General features: G+C 37.5%; 1 protein-coding gene and 1 pseudogene across 1 annotated transcript in view; both read right to left on the reverse strand.

The window, feature by feature from the left end:
- Nucleotides 1-995: 995 nt before the first annotated feature.
- The window catches only part of LOC110892545 (small nuclear ribonucleoprotein Sm D2-like), a 38,122-nt gene continuing 17,197 nt past the window's right edge, over nt 996-21,920 (reverse strand). The window contains exons 5-6 of the mRNA XM_022139701.1: nt 5,675-5,746; nt 996-1,186 (exon numbers count right to left, since the gene is read on the reverse strand). The gene's annotated coding sequence lies outside the window, so the exon portion shown is untranslated. The remainder of the gene's footprint in view (nt 1,187-5,674; nt 5,747-21,920) is intronic.
- On the reverse strand, nt 20,946-21,891 carry LOC110894300 (annotated as a pseudogene).

Genomic DNA, 21,920 nt, shown 5'->3' on the forward strand with positions numbered 1-21,920 from the left:
AGAGGCCAAAATCATAATTTTCTCTAAATAATATTATAAATGAGAAGAAGATTAAAGTAAATAATAATTATCCATAAGATATTAAACTAAATAATATTTAATAGGAGGGTTATCTATAATTAATTAGAAAAGATTAAATTAAAATAATAATTATCTATAAGAGGTGCCCTAATATGATGACAAGTGTCCCAAAAGTGGTTTCTTTTATTATATAGTATAGATTATATTATTTTTTACTATAGATGGATATCATTAAAAAAATTATTAATAATTTAGCTTTAAATTTGTACCTACAATTTTGGTTGAACATGACCAGATTTGAATAACAGAAAAGGAGGTATGTGAATAATAAAGCCACCCACATTATTAACGTTACATGATAGCAATGTGCAGCAAAAGATAGTCACCATCCACTAACAGTACAATAGCTTATTCCACCTTATTGTTGTAATAAAAGACCAATTGAAACATACAAACGGTCTATAGTCTTTTATCATATCTAAATAGCAAAATCCGCAACGAAGCGCGGGTTACTTTACTAGTTACTTGTAAAGACTTAGATGCTTTGTCTGAAATTAAATAAACACGTACCTAAGATCTCAAATTAATTATATTATGCTTGCATGGTTTTATATTTTTACCCATATGTTATTACCTTTTTTCGTATTAATCATGTTTTAGTAATTACTAGTAGGAATGCCCGCGCGTTGCCGCAAGTACTTATGTTTTTAGCGCATGTTATGTGACGGGTTTACGCCAAAAACTTTAAAAAAAAAAACTATGACACCATACCTTTAACCGATTTAGGAGGTTTCAAACCAGACCACAAACTCCCAAGTTAAAAAGCAAAATACCATCATTTTGGATCACTAACAAAAAAACAAGGGGTCCTAAAAGCCATGCACCTTTGCCCTGCAACTCCAAACCCAACATCAACCTAAGGTATTTAAAGTAGTAATATATTTACAATTATATTCAGTCACCTAATTCTTTTTACAACTTTTGAAAACAAACGTCCTAGAAAGAGTAAAGGCCAATAGCAAGCTCATAGTCCACGATGCATATTAGAGTTTTAAGAATCAATCGGCCCATGCCTTATACAAAGTGATCCATCTCTAGCCCAATGCAATGATGCATCACATTCTGGAGCCCATACTTACACCTCCATCATGCTGGACATCTAACACTTGAACCCAATGCCATCTTATAGTCCAATCCACAGGTATGACCAAACTTCTAAAAGCTCATTGTGTACTCCCTCCCCAACCCATACAAGCACAGTAGTGCTTGTAGAACTCACAGCCAAGGCCCACACAGAACTTGTATAATTGAAAACAGGTTTCGCCCAGTCCTTTAGCATCTATATCTAACTAGTAGATGCCCCGCCCGCGTTGCGGGGCGATTGGGCGGGGCGATGGCCGAATAATTCTCAATCAATTACAAAAAGACTACTATAATTTTGCTATGGGGAAAAAAACGATGATATGACCGTAATTTTGGGCCTATCTCTGTATCGCTGTACATAGGGCAAAATCATAAATATATTTTGAACCGGAGGCGAAATCATAATTTTAAACTGCTAGCAATTAGAATTTTTAGCCGGGAGTAAAAGCGCAAAATTATTTTTAAGCGTGGGCAAAAACATAACTTTGAACTGATGGCAAAATCGTAAATTTAAGGGAAAAAAACTAATGGCAAAATTGTAAACTGAAACGGGTCAAAACCGTAATTTTTTACCGGGGGCAAAATTGAAATATTTAGCTGGGAGCATAAGCGTAAATTTATTTTTACATGGGGTGAAAACATAATTTTTAACTAATGGTAAAATCGTAATTTTAAAGAGGGATAAAATCGTAAATTTGTTGGGCCAATAAGGGAGTGCCAGGCTGCCTGGCACTATTGAACTGCCGCCCATCTTGCCCAATAAAATGCATGAACTATTAAAATCTTACGTCATCAACTTGACTTTGTAGTAGTTGATAATTAAGTGGGGGTAAAAACATAACTTTGACCTCAAAAAACTAATGGCAAAACTGTAAATTAAAACGGGGCAAAATCATAATTTTGAACCAGGGGCAAAATTGAAATATTTAGCTAGGATTAAAAACGTAAATTTATTTTTAAGCGGTAGCAAAAACATAATTTTGAATTAATGGTAAAATCGTAATTTTAAAGTGGGATAAAATCGTAAATTTGTTGGGCTGGCACTATTAGTTTGCCGCCCATTTTGCCCAATGAAAGGCCATAAGTATTGCTCTGTCTGTGGCCAGCCGCCCATATTGCCCAATGAAGGGACATAACTATTCCCTGTCGGTGGCCAAACTTGATTTTGTAGTAGTTGATAATAAAAAGAAAACTGAATGAACAGTTAATAAGGGCATTTTGGTAAATTAGGGATTTTGAAGAGGTGGAAGGTGAGTATCAAAGCAGAGGGCACGCGTCATTTGAGGGCAGTGGTGGTTGTTCAAATATGCAACAGAGATCTAGAGAGAGAGAGAGAGCGATGAAAGAGATGAGAGAGAGTGACGGTTGACGGCCATTTTCTCCGGCCGACCGTCTTAGTACTCCAACGAGTAGCTTTAATGAACTGTAGTTCAGGGCAATAAAACACCATCACACCCTGTTTATCTTCTTCAGTTGCCAAAACATAAAGAGAGGAACGCCGATGAAATCCACCGCCCCGCCGCCGTCTATGTCCTTTCGTTACGGCCGTCAGCAAGTGGCGATCGTCTCTGTTTTCAGAGGATGATGGAATGCTGATGAACACAGATCCGCCGCCCGCCGCTGCCTTTGTCCTGACATTCCGGTCGTCGGTTAGTGATGAAGGTCTCTGGTTCAGACGACGATGGATGGTGGCTGATCTGTGTATAGTTGTCACGTTTCCGAATAACAAGATACAGCTGCTCCCCCGGCGATGGTCATAATCGCATTCGGTAGCGAATGGTACAACAATTTCACTATGCACGGTCGCATTCAGCCGCTCCCCTGGTGCTATGAGTTCTCATCCGCCGTCACCTCGGAGTTGAACCACCGCCTGGTTATGAACAGAGGTCGAGTTCTGGTATAACAATTCTTCCTCTTTTGTTTACGTATTGCATCGTAGATTACGTAATTTGGCTACTTACATTCATAGGGGTTTTATTTATTTTTGCGAGTTAAGTGAAAATGTTGTATAAATGATACATTGGGGTTGCTTTTAAGCTTTAATTTCATTACGGTTGCAAATAAGATAGCTTTCACCTTCAGTTTTTATGTATTTCAAACAATTTATCAGGTTTAGATTAGATTTGGGGATGAAGGAGGTACTTATAACACTGGAACATGAACCAAGCTTCCATTGAATTACAATGTATCTGCATATAATTAATAGTTCCGTTAGGTTAACATTGTTGAATCTTTTTTGTCACCTCAATTTTCCAGCCGGTTGGTACTCATATGCCCAATGTTGAGCAGAACTTCAGGCTGAACTGAACTTGCTTCTTTTGGCGTTGGTGAAAAACGTTCCAAAGAAGGATGTATAGAGAGAGAGAGAGAGAGAGAGAGGCTGCTGACGATGGTTCGGTCAGTGTTACAACCTGCACGTCGGTGGTGGCACGTTCTGATTCATAGTCACATAAATCGCTCAGAGTCCCGTGAATTCCGTATTGGTTCGTGTTGTACCAAAACGAAATTCGTTTTGTACCAAATCGCTTCTGGTACTCGACTTCATTATAAAGGTATGTTGTTCCAATTCGATTTTGCAATCGATTCGATGATGGTGGGTTCTGTGATTTGGATCGTTTATCAAGGCGATCCGCTACACTATAATACACGACTGGTACATTCTGATCAAATCATAATTGACGTCTAAAATAGAGATAGGGGCACTATTGTAGGAAAGTTTGTTATTTATGGAAAGAATCATCGACCGAATTGGGCTAGGATATGGCGGGAATTCGACGTCTAGATTCGGATTTTAAAACTTTATATTTGTGTTTTTCTATTTGCTAATGTGAATATAGGATTTTAGTCATTTGGATTTATGAAATTAGTCATTTTTGTTTTAATTTGTGTTTACCAAACCGGTCGGAATGGTACACCGTACCGAATCGTACAGGATCGTACCGAAATGAACTTACCCCCCTCCGACCCGAATTTGTCCCAACTAGTGAATTACGAACCCGAACCGGAGCGTACCGCGAATTAGGTGACTATGTTCTGATTTCTAAGGGATGTTGCGACGCCGCGGCAGTCAGGTTTGACCACTTATGTAACTATGATTGGTTATTTTTTTTACAGATTCTTGCTTTTATTAGAGGGTTGCACGTCATTGGCTTTCAGCATGGCGATTATGGTTTCGGCTAGGGATTACATTTCAGCTAAGGGGACATGCATATTGATCCAGTTGTGATTTTCATGGAGTTGGTAAGTTCCGACCTTCTGATGTCTGCTTTCTTTCGGTTACATGTAGAGTTCCCGGCGAAGCTCAGATAACCCTTCTTATCTGCTAGAGTTCGCATAACCGACTCTTTGCTCTGTTCTTAGTGTTAACCATATATAATTGGTGTTCAATGTGGCAGATGTTGAAGATGTACACGTGGGTCTTTTAAGATATTTCCAGCCTTTAACTTAGGCCATCTATACATACCTTCCATGCATCAACATTGGCCTAAAAACATGAAATTTCTATAAAACTCTTATATTTAATTTCTAAAAAAATCTGCTAGACTAAGAAACTTGTTGGACAATATATCAAATCAAGATATCTCTATAAAACTCTCATATTTAATTCAATCTTTTTGCCATTTTTATGGAGGTGAAAGTAGTAAATTGATTTTTTATTCTAAAATGCGGGTCGAATATGGTTATAGGTTACAATTGGCGTATCCTTTAATCATCAGATGGTCATTGCAGTTTCGTTAGCTTCAAGTAAGGCAATCAAATTCTTGGTTTTTTTACTCAATTAATTCAATCATGTTTTTTTGTTTAAGTGCAGCTTCTGTGATGACAAATGGCAAGAGCAATGCAAATTCATTTGAGGGAGTTTATCTTGAGGCAAAATTGCAGCTTGAGAATGAGGAACATGAGTTAGAGATAACTATCTTGGTGCCGGTACCGTATTAATATCCTAATGATGCGAACCAATACCAACCAATTTCTCTTTGTTTACGACTGAATTCAATGTGGTTACTGATGATTTGGAACAGGTACAGGTACTATTTATTGTGTTTGAACTTTGAATTGTATCTCATAAGTTGATTTTGGAATATTAGTTATAGTTTCAAGAGAATATAATTTGTTTTGTGTTAGTTTGTCACAATTCTATTTATTCATTTTTTCTTTATCGATTGTTATAACGAGTGTATGTGTCATAACAAAAAGAATCGATACCAATCGACTTCCCGCGTTTGATCCCGCCACGAAGCGTGTTGAATCCCGGCGCAACGCGCCGGTTTGATACCACTAGTTAACAAAAAAAGCCAGAAAGTCAATGTTAAGCAGTAGGGAACAACTTCAAATTTGTAAGTAGGGAACAACTTCAAATTTGCTCCTGCTTTTAATAATTAAGCAGTAGCTTTTACTAAATTGTTTGTACAAAACAAGCATAAAAAGTGAAATATGTACTTTACCAAATTGACAGGACAAATAAGTTTGGTAATGGGTCAAAACAGTCCGGTTCAAAGAACGTACTTACTGTTGGGTTAAAGTACCTACTATTGGGTACATGTTGAAACAGGCAGAGCCAGATCACATTGAGGTGGTGACCCTAAACAAATTTTGTCCAAAGTTTAACATGCTTTAAAATTAATAAGTGTGTCAAAAATGATGCCACAAACTATATTACTTTACTAATAATTTAACCACTTTGGAAGTTTTATATAATATAAATATTATATACACTTTGACTTCTTTCCAAGGGTTAAAGTAATTTGACCCATCACCTATTTAGCTATTTATTGTTACCAACTTGAAGCAACAAGAAAACATACCTGTCACTTGGGGTTTCTAAGCACAATGATAACGGGGAAGAAACATTTTGCTAATAAATCTGTCTTTGTTAACAGGAAGAGCTTTCTTCTTGCCTTTTCCTGTCTTGGGCACCTGATGACAGACAAAACTTTTTCTTAATTAAGAAAATGGAATTAAAAAAAAGTGCTAGATAAGTTATTTCGAGAGAAGAAGCAACCTCAGTCCACATTTCCCTAATGTTTTCCAGCACCATGTTGCAGTGTCGATCGAAGGCCCTAACACGACCTAATAGCTTTTTATTGTTCCTGCAGTTAATAAGTGTCACACCCCCAAATTACCACCTAGGGTGTGTCCCTGATGGAGGTGTAACGATTCAACAAAGAGCCGCCAATCATATCAAACACAAGTTATAATATTATAAAATACCCAATTGAATTTAACGTAACGTCTGAAAAGTTAAATCAAAACCAATGTATTGAGCGGAAGCCTAAAAGTTTAAATGTATAATGTATCGAAACCAATTCAAAGTAACTGTTTATCATGACCATAACCACTTCAGCAGCATCAGACAGCAAGCTCCCAAGTTCCTTCAATAATCACCTACAAGCATGTAAACAAGTGTGTCAGACTACGCTGGTGAGTTCAAGGTTTGTGTTTGTTTACCAAGTTGCGTTACCAGTTACGTGAGTAAAACAGTTTACAAAATAATGTGTTGCTTGTTGTTAAGATGCTTAATACTTCGATGTTTTGATGTTTCTCATGTTAGATACCCTAGGGAGTGTGCCCATGTGTATCCGGGGAGTGGTTACCCCTTGTTTGCTATGCTGCCATCGTTAGATACCCTAGGGAGAGTGCCCATATGTATCCGAGGAGTGTGCCTCTAACAACCATAGCCATACCCAGATAATTAGTTCACGCCCGTCCTTACGGCCCGGTGTGAGGTTTCCCACCTAATAGCGCTATCAACTAAATACCCCCATTGCCCTCCAGGCAATAACCCAAAGCCGATTAAGTTGTTTACCCAATGTTTCCCTTCCAAATGTTTACCAGATGTCCCAAACCACCGGGACGCATGCTTGAGAAAATGCAATGAACTCACCTTGGTTTGCTCGGTAAGACTAGATACATTACCCGTTCCCAGTTGGTCTACCAAACCCTATCGTGGTTACCAAGAGTAATCAGTTTCGTAAACATATAGATCACATCTTACACATACAATTAATTCACATATTCATGTTCACATAAGGCATACTCATCGTACATGTAACGCACACCTATAGTTCAAGTCGAAGCAATTAACATACGAACCTAACATCATCGAGTAGTCTTTTAGCATGCAATCAATTCATAACCCAATTCACCTCATGTATTCATATTGACAGATCACATAATAGTTACTGCTTTGCTACCCGACCATGTGCAACAATCACTTTATAAATCCCCCTTGACTATTGCGGCCCACTCACAAGTTGTCAATAGAATTGCATGATAGTGTGTGTGTGGCCCAATTTCATGTTTTCGGTCCACTACTACTTATGCAGCCCAGCCCATCTAACAACTTAGAATTGTGCGATCAGATCACACATGTGCTATCCAAATTTATGCGGTTGACCAGTCAATACTTCAAGTTATAATGAAACTGTCAAAATCATGGGATCTTATTCCAATCACATAATTATCACCTTGCATTGTGTGTATATGATATTATAATACCCTCTGGTTATTTGATATATATATCTTGGTTCATAAAACAGCTTCACCTTCCCTAGTATTCTCAGTCATTACTAACACTATTAACAGATAGTATTAATGTCTCTCATTATCATACACAATCTAAAGCACACCTTGTTGATAGAGTTACATAGCAGTTATCATTTACATCATGCAAACCCTTCTTTATCAAATAACAAAAATCATCGATGGAAATTAATACGAAGACAACAAGTTCGTCACTTAAACAAACAGTGGGTTTAAACATTGTATATGCGCATGACCATGTTGTACCCTATGCTTAACCGGTTGTACATTACCATGAGAACCGATCACCAAGAATTCAAATGACAGTAACATATGCTCGGATCTCATGGTATGCATATCACATAATTCTCATTATCTATCTTACAAAAACTAAAAACAACTAATAGTAAAGTCATATTACACTAACATACTAACAGTTTAACAATTATACACTTTCAAGAACCGCAAGGATATCAAACACTAACCAATGGGCTATTCATGTTGTCGTCGTGAATCTGTACCGGAGTTCCGACGGTTCACCGCTGCCGTCGGCTCCCACCGCCGTCTCGACCAAACCTCTACCTGCTACCACCATCTTCTAAACCCGTGAAGTAGCGAAAACCCAACAGCACACTGCAACGCCACTCATCGGACCGCTGTCGGAGCTACGTCGGTGTTGATGGTGCTGTTTCCTAGCATTCGTTCAAGAGAGAGAGATATGAGCGAGATTGTGGAAAGAGCAGCGAGGGTTTTGGAGTGAGGGATAGATGGGGTGTTGAGGTGTGTTTGCCAGAAACCGAATTCAGGTGACCAGATTATTATGTGGGGAGAAGATGGGGCTAGGGTTTGCAAAAGAATTCTAAAATCTTATAATTGGTGTACGTAAATATGGAGATGGTGATATTTGTTTAGGGTTTGTAATTGGTGTGCATGCATATGTCCTTTTTACAAAGGCCGGCCCCAATTTCCAAATACATGTGGGCCTAGGGTGCCGCCCACCTTGGTTATGTTTTGTTGTGGCATGTTTGTTTACATCCAAGTTGACAAATATGATTGTGATCATTTATTGGACCAATTGAAGGTCCAATGGGGGGAAAGGTTTACTTATTACTACTAATTAAATGTTGAAAAGGTGGGTTCATGAGTTGTAGCCGTAGGGATGGGTGCTTGGGTTGGTGATCGGTTGTGAGGGCCTATGGGAATGAAGTTTCATGACTACATAAGTTTCTTATATAATTAACCAGTCAAACACACGCAATTATATCGTGGTGCACGAGATGAGCAGTTAAACGTAAAGATACACACCAAAGGTTGTGAAATTTTAAGTAGTGCTAACCTTTAATTATTCGGGTTGTCACATCATCCCCAACTTGAAAGAAATTTCGTCCCGAAATTGGCAAGCGTCAAATGCGAGAGGAACGAAGTGAGAAATCAGGATTGTTGCGGGTTTTGCTCAATTGTGACATCATCCCCAACTTGAAAGAATTTTCGTCCCGAAAATTGATCTAAAACAATGGTTTAAAGTAAGTTCCGACGAACTCGATCAACAGGTACTTTACAACGCCCGAGGCTAATCTCGTGATCAGTGGAAATCATGGTGTGGTGGTTAGCGTGTTGTTATATCAGTTGCCAATCAAAGAAGCAGGGAATTAATGAGGTTCGTACAAAGGATCGAGCGAAACAGGAGTCCATCAAACATCCGAAGGATTTGGTCAGCAATTTGTTGTCAAGAAGTAATTCCCGGTAGTGATGCATGGCGGCATGGCACAACAGGGAGGTTCGTTACATTGCGGTCGCGCGAGTGTATCCTTTGTTCAAAACAGGGGTTGAGTGGGTAAGGGTTAGTGTTGCAAACAACATAAGCGTGTAACTGTGACTGCTTCACTTCTAACAGTGGTGACAAGTGAAAGTGACAAGGTTCGTCTACAGGGATGCGTGGGTATAGTTCTCCTAATCTCGTGTTCGTTCGGAAGTTCCATCTAGCGATGCCAACCCATGATTATTATATCAAGCTGTGATAGTATTTAGCAAACCTAAGGGATCTCTTGTTTATTATACCAAGAATACGATCATAACATCCAGTATCAAAACAACTGTCTTATAATTCATGAACCAAACTTAAGATCATCATTTACATTAGATCAGTCGTCATATCACATATGATCATCTTATAAATTCCTCATGGTTGTGGGTGGTTTCAAAGCACATACTCAACAAAATCATGAAAGGGTTATCGGAACATGATATGCATATAAAGCAAGATTAAGAAATTAGATTATTAACCACGATTACTAACCCTATTCAATCAATGCACAAGGATTCACATATTATCACACGATTAATCAATCATATATGAAGATCACACCTTCAATATCACATATGAACAATACCATACAACGATGAATATTGCAGGCAAGAATCAAGAATTACTAACCAAAACCAGTCACACAATAACATTTTATAATTACTGAGTTCTATGCCCTAAAACATCATGGTTCTCATTCATCGAGCGTCATACTCACATGATAACAGAACACAAATCACGTATACACCATGTATAACACAATTAAATACACATATCATGCGTCAATCAATAATGGTTAACTATGATGGAACATTAACCCGACAAACGACACACGGCGACCCGTTAACACGCAAGAAAGGGTTGCGACTAGGCTGACAACTAACCCCATTCAAATTCAACCATATAAGTCACTACATCGAATATCCGCAAAAGTTTTAATCACCATGATTGTTTATACGAGAACAACTGAAAGAAAAATAACTAGATAAACGATCTGAAGATGCGGACGGTGCAGACATGCCTGTCGAGTTGATGACGCAACGCAAGTTATACGAAAGAATGCACACTCACAACGTTCCAAAAGAGGGCATTAACGCAGAAAGAGAAAAATGACAGAAAGAATAAGCACACAAGGTTTCAATCAATAGTTGCTACGTCCGTTTCCTCATCCACTCATGTTTCTATACATGGAAATGAACTAATTTAGGGGTCGAAAACGAGGAAAGTGTTCAGGTTTATCACGTTGAGAACGATTAACTACCATGTTCATACACAAATAGGGAAGAACCCCTCTCACACTCGTTAAGCCTCATTGGGATTTGCATGCACCACGCGTTATTATTATGTGTGCACCCATGATAATAAGGCGGTTTGCATGCTCCTCTCGATGTTTCTTAACTTATGTTTGAAGTTTCTTCCACCCCAATCAATCACCAAGTATGCACTACCAACAGGATTAGAATTTACTAGATGCAAGTGTTATGTTACACTACCAATGTGTCATGATGCCTACCATGTCGTATCGTGCATGCTATAAATATAATTACGTTTACTAGGCATATAATGCATAAGCTAAGGAGGAACGAACCTTGCAGTCTGAAGCCGAGTGTCATGGTCATCGTTTGGATCAATTCGGTTATAGTCTGGTTTTATGAAAACATTTTTAAAACCGAGTTCTCTATAACCAGTGGCTCTGATACCAAACTGTCACACCCCCAAATTACCACCTAGGGTGTGTCCCTGATGGAGGTGTAACGATTCAACAAAGAGCCGCCAATCATATCAAACACAAGTTATAATATTATAAAATACCCAATTGAATTTAACGTAACGTCTGAAAAGTTAAATCAAAACCAATGTATTGAGCGGAAGCCTAAAAGTTTAAATGTATAATGTATCGAAACCAATTCAAAGTAACTGTTTATCATGACCATAACCACTTCAGCAGCATCAGACAGCAAGCTCCCAAGTTCCTTCAATAATCACCTACAAGCATGTAAACAAGTGTGTCAGACTACGCTGGTGAGTTCAAGGTTTGTGTTTGTTTACCAAGTTGCGTTACCAGTTACGTGAGTAAAACAGTTTACAAAATAATGTGTTGCTTGTTGTTAAGATGCTTAATACTTCGATGTTTTGATGTTTCTCATGTTAGATACCCTAGGGAGTGTGCCCATGTGTATCCGGGGAGTGGTTACCCCTTGTTTGCTATGCTGCCATCGTTAGATACCCTAGGGAGAGTGCCCATATGTATCCGAGGAGTGTGCCTCTAACAACCATAGCCATACCCAGATAATTAGTTCACGCCCGTCCTTACGGCCCGGTGTGAGGTTTCCCACCTAATAGCGCTATCAACTAAATACCCCCATTGCCCTCCAGGCAATAACCCAAAGCCGATTAAGTTGTTTACCCAATGTTTCCCTTCCAAATGTTTACCAGATGTCCCAAACCACCGGGACGCATGCTTGAGAAAATGCAATGAACTCACCTTGGTTTGCTCGGTAAGACTAGATACATTACCCGTTCCCAGTTGGTCTACCAAACCCTATCGTGGTTACCAAGAGTAATCAGTTTCGTAAACATATAGATCACATCTTACACATACAATTAATTCACATATTCATGTTCACATAAGGCATACTCATCGTACATGTAACGCACACCTATAGTTCAAGTCGAAGCAATTAACATACGAACCTAACATCATCGAGTAGTCTTTTAGCATGCAATCAATTCATAACCCAATTCACCTCATGTATTCATATTGACAGATCACATAATAGTTACTGCTTTGCTACCCGACCATGTGCAACAATCACTTTATAAATCCCCCTTGACTATTGCGGCCCACTCACAAGTTGTCAATAGAATTGCATGATAGTGTGTGTGTGGCCCAATTTCATGTTTTCGGTCCACTACTACTTATGCAGCCCAGCCCATCTAACAACTTAGAATTGTGCGATCAGATCACACATGTGCTATCCAAATTTATGCGGTTGACCAGTCAATACTTCAAGTTATAATGAAACTGTCAAAATCATGGGATCTTATTCCAATCACATAATTATCACCTTGCATTGTGTGTATATGATATTATAATACCCTCTGGTTATTTGATATATATATCTTGGTTCATAAAACAGCTTCACCTTCCCTAGTATTCTCAGTCATTACTAACACTATTAACAGATAGTATTAATGTCTCTCATTATCATACACAATCTAAAGCACACCTTGTTGATAGAGTTACATAGCAGTTATCATTTACATCATGCAAACCCTTCTTTATCAAATAACAAAAATCATCGATGGAAATTAATACGAAGACAACAAGTTCGTCACTTAAACAAACAGTGGGTTTAAACATTGTATATGCGCATGACCATGTTGTACCCTATGCTTAACCGGTTGTACATTACCATGAGAACCGATCACCAAGAATTCAAATGACAGTAACATATGCTCGGATCTCATGGTATGCATATCACATAATTCTCATTATCTATCTTACAAAAACTAAAAACAACTAATAGTAAAGTCATATTACACTAACATACTAACAGTTTAACAATTATACACTTTCAAGAACCGCAAGGATATCAAACACTAACCAATGGGCTATTCATGTTGTCGTCGTGAATCTGTACCGGAGTTCCGACGGTTCACCGCTGCCGTCGGCTCCCACCGCCGTCTCGACCAAACCTCTACCTGCTACCACCATCTTCTAAACCCGTGAAGTAGCGAAAACCCAACAGCACACTGCAACGCCACTCATCGGACCGCTGTCGGAGCTACGTCGGTGTTGATGGTGCTGTTTCCTAGCATTCGTTCAAGAGAGAGAGATATGAGCGAGATTGTGGAAAGAGCAGCGAGGGTTTTGGAGTGAGGGATAGATGGGGTGTTGAGGTGTGTTTGCCAGAAACCGAATTCAGGTGACCAGATTATTATGTGGGGAGAAGATGGGGCTAGGGTTTGCAAAAGAATTCTAAAATCTTATAATTGGTGTACGTAAATATGGAGATGGTGATATTTGTTTAGGGTTTGTAATTGGTGTGCATGCATATGTCCTTTTTACAAAGGCCGGCCCCAATTTCCAAATACATGTGGGCCTAGGGTGCCGCCCACCTTGGTTATGTTTTGTTGTGGCATGTTTGTTTACATCCAAGTTGACAAATATGATTGTGATCATTTATTGGACCAATTGAAGGTCCAATGGGGGGAAAGGTTTACTTATTACTACTAATTAAATGTTGAAAAGGTGGGTTCATGAGTTGTAGCCGTAGGGATGGGTGCTTGGGTTGGTGATCGGTTGTGAGGGCCTATGGGAATGAAGTTTCATGACTACATAAGTTTCTTATATAATTAACCAGTCAAACACACGCAATTATATCGTGGTGCACGAGATGAGCAGTTAAACGTAAAGATACACACCAAAGGTTGTGAAATTTTAAGTAGTGCTAACCTTTAATTATTCGGGTTGTCACAATAAGAGCCTGGATTGGCAACACAATAACAGAAAAAACGTTATCTACAATCAAAAGGATAAAGTCAACAGCCGCAGGCTATTCAAACCAATACAAAGTAGTAATGACAATGCCCAATAAACATCAATGAATGCCAAAATATATTTACAAACTGATTACAGTTTCAGTTGATTTGGTGTGCAAATATCTGTAAACACGTGTATTATAGAAAACCCTAATACGGATACAAATGTGCGAGCTTGCAACAAGAATCGGAACGGAGATGAGCTCCGGTGAAATTGAAGAAAAAAGGAGGAAGGGATACATGTTCGTTCGTTCGTTCAGACGCGGGAAAGATAGATGGTGCAGCAGCAGCAGAGGATTCTAATAGTAGAACAAGTGTCTTATCTACACAGGCCAACCAAATTGAACCCCCAAGTTTTTATCTTTTGCAATCTATCCTCACAACTTTTTTAGTTTCAGCTTTGATCCTTTATAGTTTTCATTTTCCGCAATTTTTTCGCTTTATGACTTAACACATCGCAATGTTCGTCTTTGGTTTAACGTTTTTGCGTTTCGTTCTAAATTTTGCGAGTTAACACGACGCAACGTGCTTGTGTGGGTGAACGTTTTTATATCGTCTATTTTTTTCCCGTTTGATCGGTTTAACATAATGTGCGCGTCCTAAATTGACTTAGTTATAACTAAAGAATCTCTGCCGCATTGGGACGGGTCGTAGTTCTAGTTATTGATTAATAAGAAACAATGGGATACAGCCTAAGGTTTTCAAAAACTATGACACAAAGTATACTTTCAACCTTTTACATATGGAAAGTATCATATAATTTCTTGTTTCAAAATAATATATAATAAAATATAAATCAAGTTAAGTTCACGTAAAAGTAAAATAAACGTACGAATTGAAAGAAAGTCAAAAAAAGTGGCGGTGACATTTTGGTAATTATCAGCAACTTCAAAATTACTCTAATAGAGTAATTTTGAGCTTCTTTAGAGTAATTTTGTAAAAGTTCATGTAGAGTAATTTTGGTCGTGTAGGGTAGTTATCAAAATTGTAGGGTAATTATCAAAATTACACTAAGCCCCCCACCCCCCAAAAACCTAACCCCCCCCCCCCCCAACTAAAAGCTAAAAACTAAACCATAAACCTAAACCCCATAACTAAATGCTAACAAAATTACTCTACAAGACATTTTCCAAAATTACTCTACAGAATTCAAAATTACTCTACTAGAGTAATTTGATAATTACCCTACATTTCCTAAAATTACTCTACATATGCTCAAAATTACTCTACAAGACACTTTTTGCTTTTTCCCAAGTAATTTTGAAGTTGCTGATAATTACCAAAATGACACCGCCACTTTTTTGCGTTTCCCCCAATGCGTACGTTTCGTACGTTAATTTTATTTTTATTTGATCCTTTACCAATATAAATCAGCCCACTGGAAAAGAAAACCATGCCTCTGGTCGCAAACCCCAAAAAGAAAACCCATCTAAGTGTTTTATTTCTTCTCGTAAAACAATTTTCTATGGCATCTCGTGCTCATCTCGTGTTCATAAAGTGTTATACAGTCAGATGGAGAATTTGAGCATGAATTTGGATCGGATCTGGTGACGATCGCTCCCGTTTCGTAAGGTGTTCGTCGGAATCTGTTACCTTCCGAGTTCTGAGAAACGGGATATTTTACATTTTTTACAATTTCATTATTTATATCAGCTTTACACTTTATTACATATCCGTTTTTGTTTACTAAAGGTGGGCTAATAATTAAAGGAGCATTGTTACTGGGCCTGTTGCTGTTAAGTTCGCGGGCTTGTGGGCTTCGTGGACGGAAGACTGGAAGGCTGGTCATATCCCAGCATTATAAGTGGTGTTTGTGTTAAGAAAGGGCTTTTAACAATCGTACTCAGTTCCAGATTCTTCCTCTCGATTCTCTCTGTTATTTCACCTAGGGTTTCTCATAGTTTTTTTGTTTTCAGTCGATTATTGATCTTGTGTTATCATAGTTTTTTTGTTTTCAGTCGATTATTGATCTTGTGTTAAATCTTGCGTCTGTTAGTTCTTGTGAGAGTTTTAGATCATCGGTGCCTCATTTGTTTGTTGTGACGGAGATCAAGAATTGAAAGTGTAGTTTTACTATGGTGGCTGGCGACGCGGTTGATGTCATCTAGGGTTTTTACTTACAGCAGCCAAAGTCCAAATATTCAGATTCATGGGTTCATAACTGCTGAAAGCCAAAAGAAACCATGGCGTTTGATTTCTACATCAACACAATCTTCGTCTATGTTCAATGACGTTTTCCTAAGCTTTAGATTCGAATCGACACTGCGATTGTTTCCGGTAGGTACGTGGTATCTGTCCCTTTTGTTAATCTGATAATAATTGCATCACGATTTTGGCTTAGTATGTAAATTAGATTCGATTTATGCTTTAATCCGTCATTTTGTATTTGATCTAAGAATAAGCAATAAATCGTCATTCTGTTTGTTTGATCTCTAAGTTTTGACAAAAGGAAGAGAGTTTATAAAATCTCATTATTCTTTAATAGAATAATACTTCAGTCAATTTGGCTTTATTTAGAATTTAGTTCATTTTTAGTTTAGGTTTATTCTGTAGAATGAAATTTCGTCAATAAGAATTAATAATTAAATAGAAATAAGAATAAGGAGTCTCCGGTTGACACCAAAGTTATCAAACTTAAAAAGTAAAGAAAATAACAATTATTATAATATTAGAATAATAAAATATAAAAAAAAGTGTATCTAATATTTTATTATATTATTATAACATATTAAAAAAACATTGTTAATTCCGTTGGGGTTTTAGTATATATAGATAATAATAATTATTTTATTATTTAATTACCTATGAGTTTAGAAAAAAATGCTCCTGTACATCTTTAGGGACCTGAAAAAGCTGAAACACAAGCGTATCTACCACCCGGATTATAACACATTGCTTGCGGGTGGGCAAAGGTCGTACGAATATGCGGCAAGGATTGGAGAAGAGATTGGTGGGTTGAGCAAGTTCTGGGCCACCAGCCCTCATCCGAAGGGTATGTTTTCTGGTTTATGTTCTTTTTAGGGTTTATGCGGTTAGGGTTTATGTAAAATGAATTTTCTGTTTATATCTATCAACGGTGTTTTTAGGGTTTATGTGGAAAAGGAAGATAGTTTATGTTTCTGTTTATATCAACGGTGTTTTCAGGGTTTATGTATATTTTTTTGGGTATAGTACTTGTTGTATAATACTTGATGTTCCTGCAATCTTATGTTGTTTAATCTGTACAGAATGTGTTGAATGTTAGTCTGTCTAAATGTGTTGAATCTTTTTTATGTTTTAACTATTGAATCTAATGAAAACTGATGAGAAAAGTCTTTTTTTTTTTTTTTTTTTGATGTTATAAATATAAGAGACGTAGAGATTGGTGTTGAAAAAGAGAGGTTCTTAGTGAACTGAATATGGTTCTGAGTGAGCCGAACAAGAAGATCTTAGTGATCGAAGAAGGGTTCTGTGTGAGCCGTATGAAGTTAATTCAAACTTGATAAAAATTGTTTATTTTTTAAAATTTGTTGTTGTTTAGAAAACATTAATTTTATTTGAATTATTTTGTAAAGTATGTTAAAAGTGTACTTACTTTGTTGTTGGTAAAGTAATCTTTGAAACACTAACAGAGATATCTTTTTATGGTTGGTGATCTTGATATTTGGATCTATTTTGTGAATGTGGTGTTGGATGTTATAAGTTCGTTGACTTTTTTGTTGGTCAAGATATGGAAATTGAATGATGTTATATGAAAGTTATTGAAACTGTTTAGTGTTTGGTATGCTGTTGGAGCACAAAAACTGCTACTTTTTTTAATATGTGTTTGGTGAAACAGTTTCACTTGACTGTTGCCATAACATAAAAACGAGTATTAGATACTGTGTTGTTTAGTATGTGGGTCCACCTCTGATCAAAAGTTATATTTGTTCTTTATGATTTGCAAATTGAAGGCTGTTATTTGACTATTGTGGTAACTGTTTAGTATGTTGCTGAACCACAAAAAGCAGAATTTTTTAGTAAATGTTTGGCGTATTGATTTTACTTGACAGTCGGATATGTAAATAACACATAAAAAACGAGTGTCGAATACTATGTAATGCATAATTAGTTGTTTAGTATGTGGGTCCGCCATAGTTGTCAATAGCGATCGTAGTTCGTAGCGATCGATATAGCGCGCTATGTAGCGTATAGGTCTAGTGTCGCTATTAGGGTTGTAGCGATGGATAGCGAGAATAGCGACACTTTATTTATTTATTTTTTTGTTTTTTTTTAATATAAATAGCAATTAAATATATCTATAAAATAACTGGATTTTAGGTTTTTGTTAAATATACATGTAAAATAGCATATATATATACCGGGGTATTTTGTTAAATATACATATACAAATTATTCTAGTGTATCGCTATTCGCCCGCCATTTCTCACTATACACCATGCTGCATATAGGTAGGTACCTTATCGCTATTCGCCAATCGCCATTAACAACTATGGGGTCCGCCCCTGCTCAAAAATGATCTTGATATTTTATGATTTGCCGATTGAAGGCTGTTATTTGAATGCTATTGAACTGTTTAGTATGCTGTTGGAGCATAAAAAAATTAATTATTAGGGTTTTTCTTTTAATTAAATGTTTGATGATTCAGTTCCTTTATGATTTGCAAATTAAGGCCTATTTTTGACTGTTATTCGAACTGTTTGCTATTTTCTTGGGAGCTAAAAAAAGCAATTATCAGAGGAGTTTTTTTACTGGTGTCACTCTTCGATAATGTTTGATGAACCGGTATCACTTGACTGTCTGATGCGCACATAGCACATGAGAACGCGTATTTTATGTGACACCTATGCTTAGTACGTGGGTCCGCCCTTGATCAAAAGGGGTCTTTTTTCTATAGGATAATAATATCGTGGACAAATTCTCAATGATTTCTCAACGTGCGATGCGAAGGATAGTAAATCGCGCATGTTATAAAAGTCAAACTCTAATCACTCATGAACAAAATTTTACATGTGTGATTAGGGTTTACCCGATGCGTGATTTTTCTGATCTCTTCATGCGTGATTATGTGGTTTTGTTCATGCGTAATTGGAGTTTGAATAATATAACATGCGTGATTTTAATCGTACGCATCGCACCATGGTTTAAAAAAACGGCCAAGGCGTCCGTACAGAGGCGCGCCTCGAGGCGGAACGGAGCAAAATCGTATATGAGGCGGCGCCTCAGGGACACATATTATACGTACGCCTCAGTGGTGTGAGGCGCACGTTTCGTTTCGAGGCAGAACTATTTTGTCGAGGTGTACGCGTATGTTTTAGGCGGGATAGATTAGGGGTTTTTTAGGTGCCAAACAATAAAACTAGCGCGACTTTTTTTTTTTTTTTTTTTTGCTTTGTTTCTTTAAATATCTTCATAGGGTTAATCAGTATCTATATCCAAAAACACAAAATCCGATTTGCAATCTTGAAATCGTGATTCTTCTTCAATCTTCAATACATGTAAGTTTTCTTTAATGCTTTGTTTACTCGATCATTCTTAATAATGGATGATGATTGTTAATTGATTTATGGCTGATTTTAATGATACTTGCTGCTCTTAATTGATTCTGTTATGGCTGCTTTTGATGATTGTTAATTCATTCTCAATGCTACGTTTAATCGATCATGTTTTAATCTGATTCTGATGTTAATGATTCCGATTATTGCTGCTGGTCTTGTTTTAATCTGATTCTGATGTTAATGATTCCGATTATTGCTGCTGTTCTTGTTTTAATCTAATTCTGATGTTAATGATTCCGATTATTCTTGCCGTTCTTGTTCTAATCTGATTCTGATGTTAATGATTCCGATTATTGCTGCTGCTAATGATTCCGATTTTGCTGCTGTTAATAATACTTGCTGTATAATCCTGTAATCTGTATGTTTACTGTATAATACATGCTGTTCCTGTAATCCTATATTCTTTATTCCTGTATTATGTATTCAGCTTATTCGTTTAGATAATATTTGATGTATAATACTTGATGTTCCTGCAATCTTATGTTGTTTAATCTGTATAGAATGTGTTGAATGTTGAATGATAATCTGTCTAAATGTGTTGAATGTTTTGATTTCAGGGTTCATCCCTGGTGCTGAGCACTGGGAAAGGATTATAAAACAAGGCAACGGACGGTGCTTTTACGATGTTAAGCCTCGGAATATAAGCGAAAATGAGAACCTCAAAGGCCTCCAATTTCAACGGGTCGTTTTTTTCATGCCAAAAGAGCCTAAAGTTGATGAGGTTGAGAACCTCCTTGACCATGGCAAACACCTACTCGACGCCAAAGAAAACGCACAACTTCACTTTTTTGCCAACGCAAAGGCCAAGTATCACGCTTGGGACCTTGAGAAGACCGCCAGGAAATACGGCTTGTTTTGCAACAAGCAAATCCGTATACCATGGGGCGGGTTAAAGCGGATTGATTTATATAACATCGTTTCATTTTCGTTTGAGGAGGAGGAGGAGGAGGAGGAGGAGGAGGAAAGTGATTTCGTTTTCGGAAACTGTCTTTTGTAAACGCGTAGTAGTAGTAGTAGTAGTTAACTGCCTTAGTACGTGTATATATATGACTTGGTCAAAACCATTGTGAAGGTAGTTAAGAAGTTGTGATTAATGCTACACTTGCATCCTTCAGTGGGTGAAATTTGTTCCGAGTAAAGTTTTACTACACTTTCTTGCATTTTTGCGCCAGTTAGTTGATAGTGAAAGTAGTTATGAACTTGTGATTAATGTTGTCGTGTTCTTTTTCTTTCTTTCTGAATGATGGTTTCTTAAGTTATTTCAGATTAGAGTGTTCTTGGTGAATTAATTTCGTGATGATGGTTATCACGCAGAGAAAAAGTTCATCTGTTACATGTGAGTATAATGGAAGTTCTTTTCAACATGTTATTAATCAGAACTTGGAGACTAGGTAAGTTAAGTTTATATATACTACTATATAACATGGCACTAGAAGCTCCCCATCAAAGCTCTCGGGTTTACCCGATGCTACAAGTTCTTTGAGCGTAAAAAGAAACGGCACATGCTCACCGCCCGGAAGCTGAACGGTCACTGCAGCGTTTTTTCTTCGAACTTGATGGTGCCATCTTGAGATACTTTCAACGGGCCCTTAATTTCGTCAACAGGGCAGGTTCAAGGGGTCATCAATTTGGGTTTTTGGATGTCAGTTTTGAATACAACTTTTTGGCATTTGTATCGACCAGGTTTGACCGCAAAGCCCTCGACTCCGCCTTCAATGGTTGGGCACTGGTTGGTTGTATATGTTCTTTTGACTTCCATGTATATCTTACTTTTGGATTTCAAAATACGTTGGCCTTTTTGGACCTCCTTTAGCACTGGCTCCTTGTTTTAACATCAAGAAATATAAATAACAATATAAGTTTTTGAATAATAAGATCAAGAACCTGAGAAATATACTGAAACGAGGGCAAATGTTGCAAGAGCAAAGGCGGCGATCTTGGCTGCATCGATGCATTTGTGTGCAAGGTCCTTGAGATCAGCCTGAAGGGAGTGGCCCTGGCTTCATTCGACTCGACACCGAAGGCCTAGCAAAGGCGAGCTCTGGGAAGACTTGAGTTGCAACTGGTTCGCTAGACCAACCTTGGTTGGCTGCATAAATGTGGCAGCAACTTGCAATGAGGTTGTGAAAGTGAATAACCTTTCCAATTTCGACTATTCATTGTCCTGTTTAGATTGATGCCACCTCTTTGCTTTCTAGGCTTCGATTTAATTAAGTAAATAATAACTCTTGATTTACCCATAAAAATGATGAATCATCAATCACGCATACACGTTAGAGCGTGTTACCTTGCAAAATATAGATCGAAAAAGTAAAACATAGAAAAGAATAACTAATTCGGCTTAGGAC

Source organism: Helianthus annuus, chromosome 12, assembly GCF_002127325.2.
Source record: "Helianthus annuus cultivar XRQ/B chromosome 12, HanXRQr2.0-SUNRISE, whole genome shotgun sequence".
Taxonomy (NCBI): domain Eukaryota; kingdom Viridiplantae; phylum Streptophyta; class Magnoliopsida; order Asterales; family Asteraceae; genus Helianthus; species Helianthus annuus.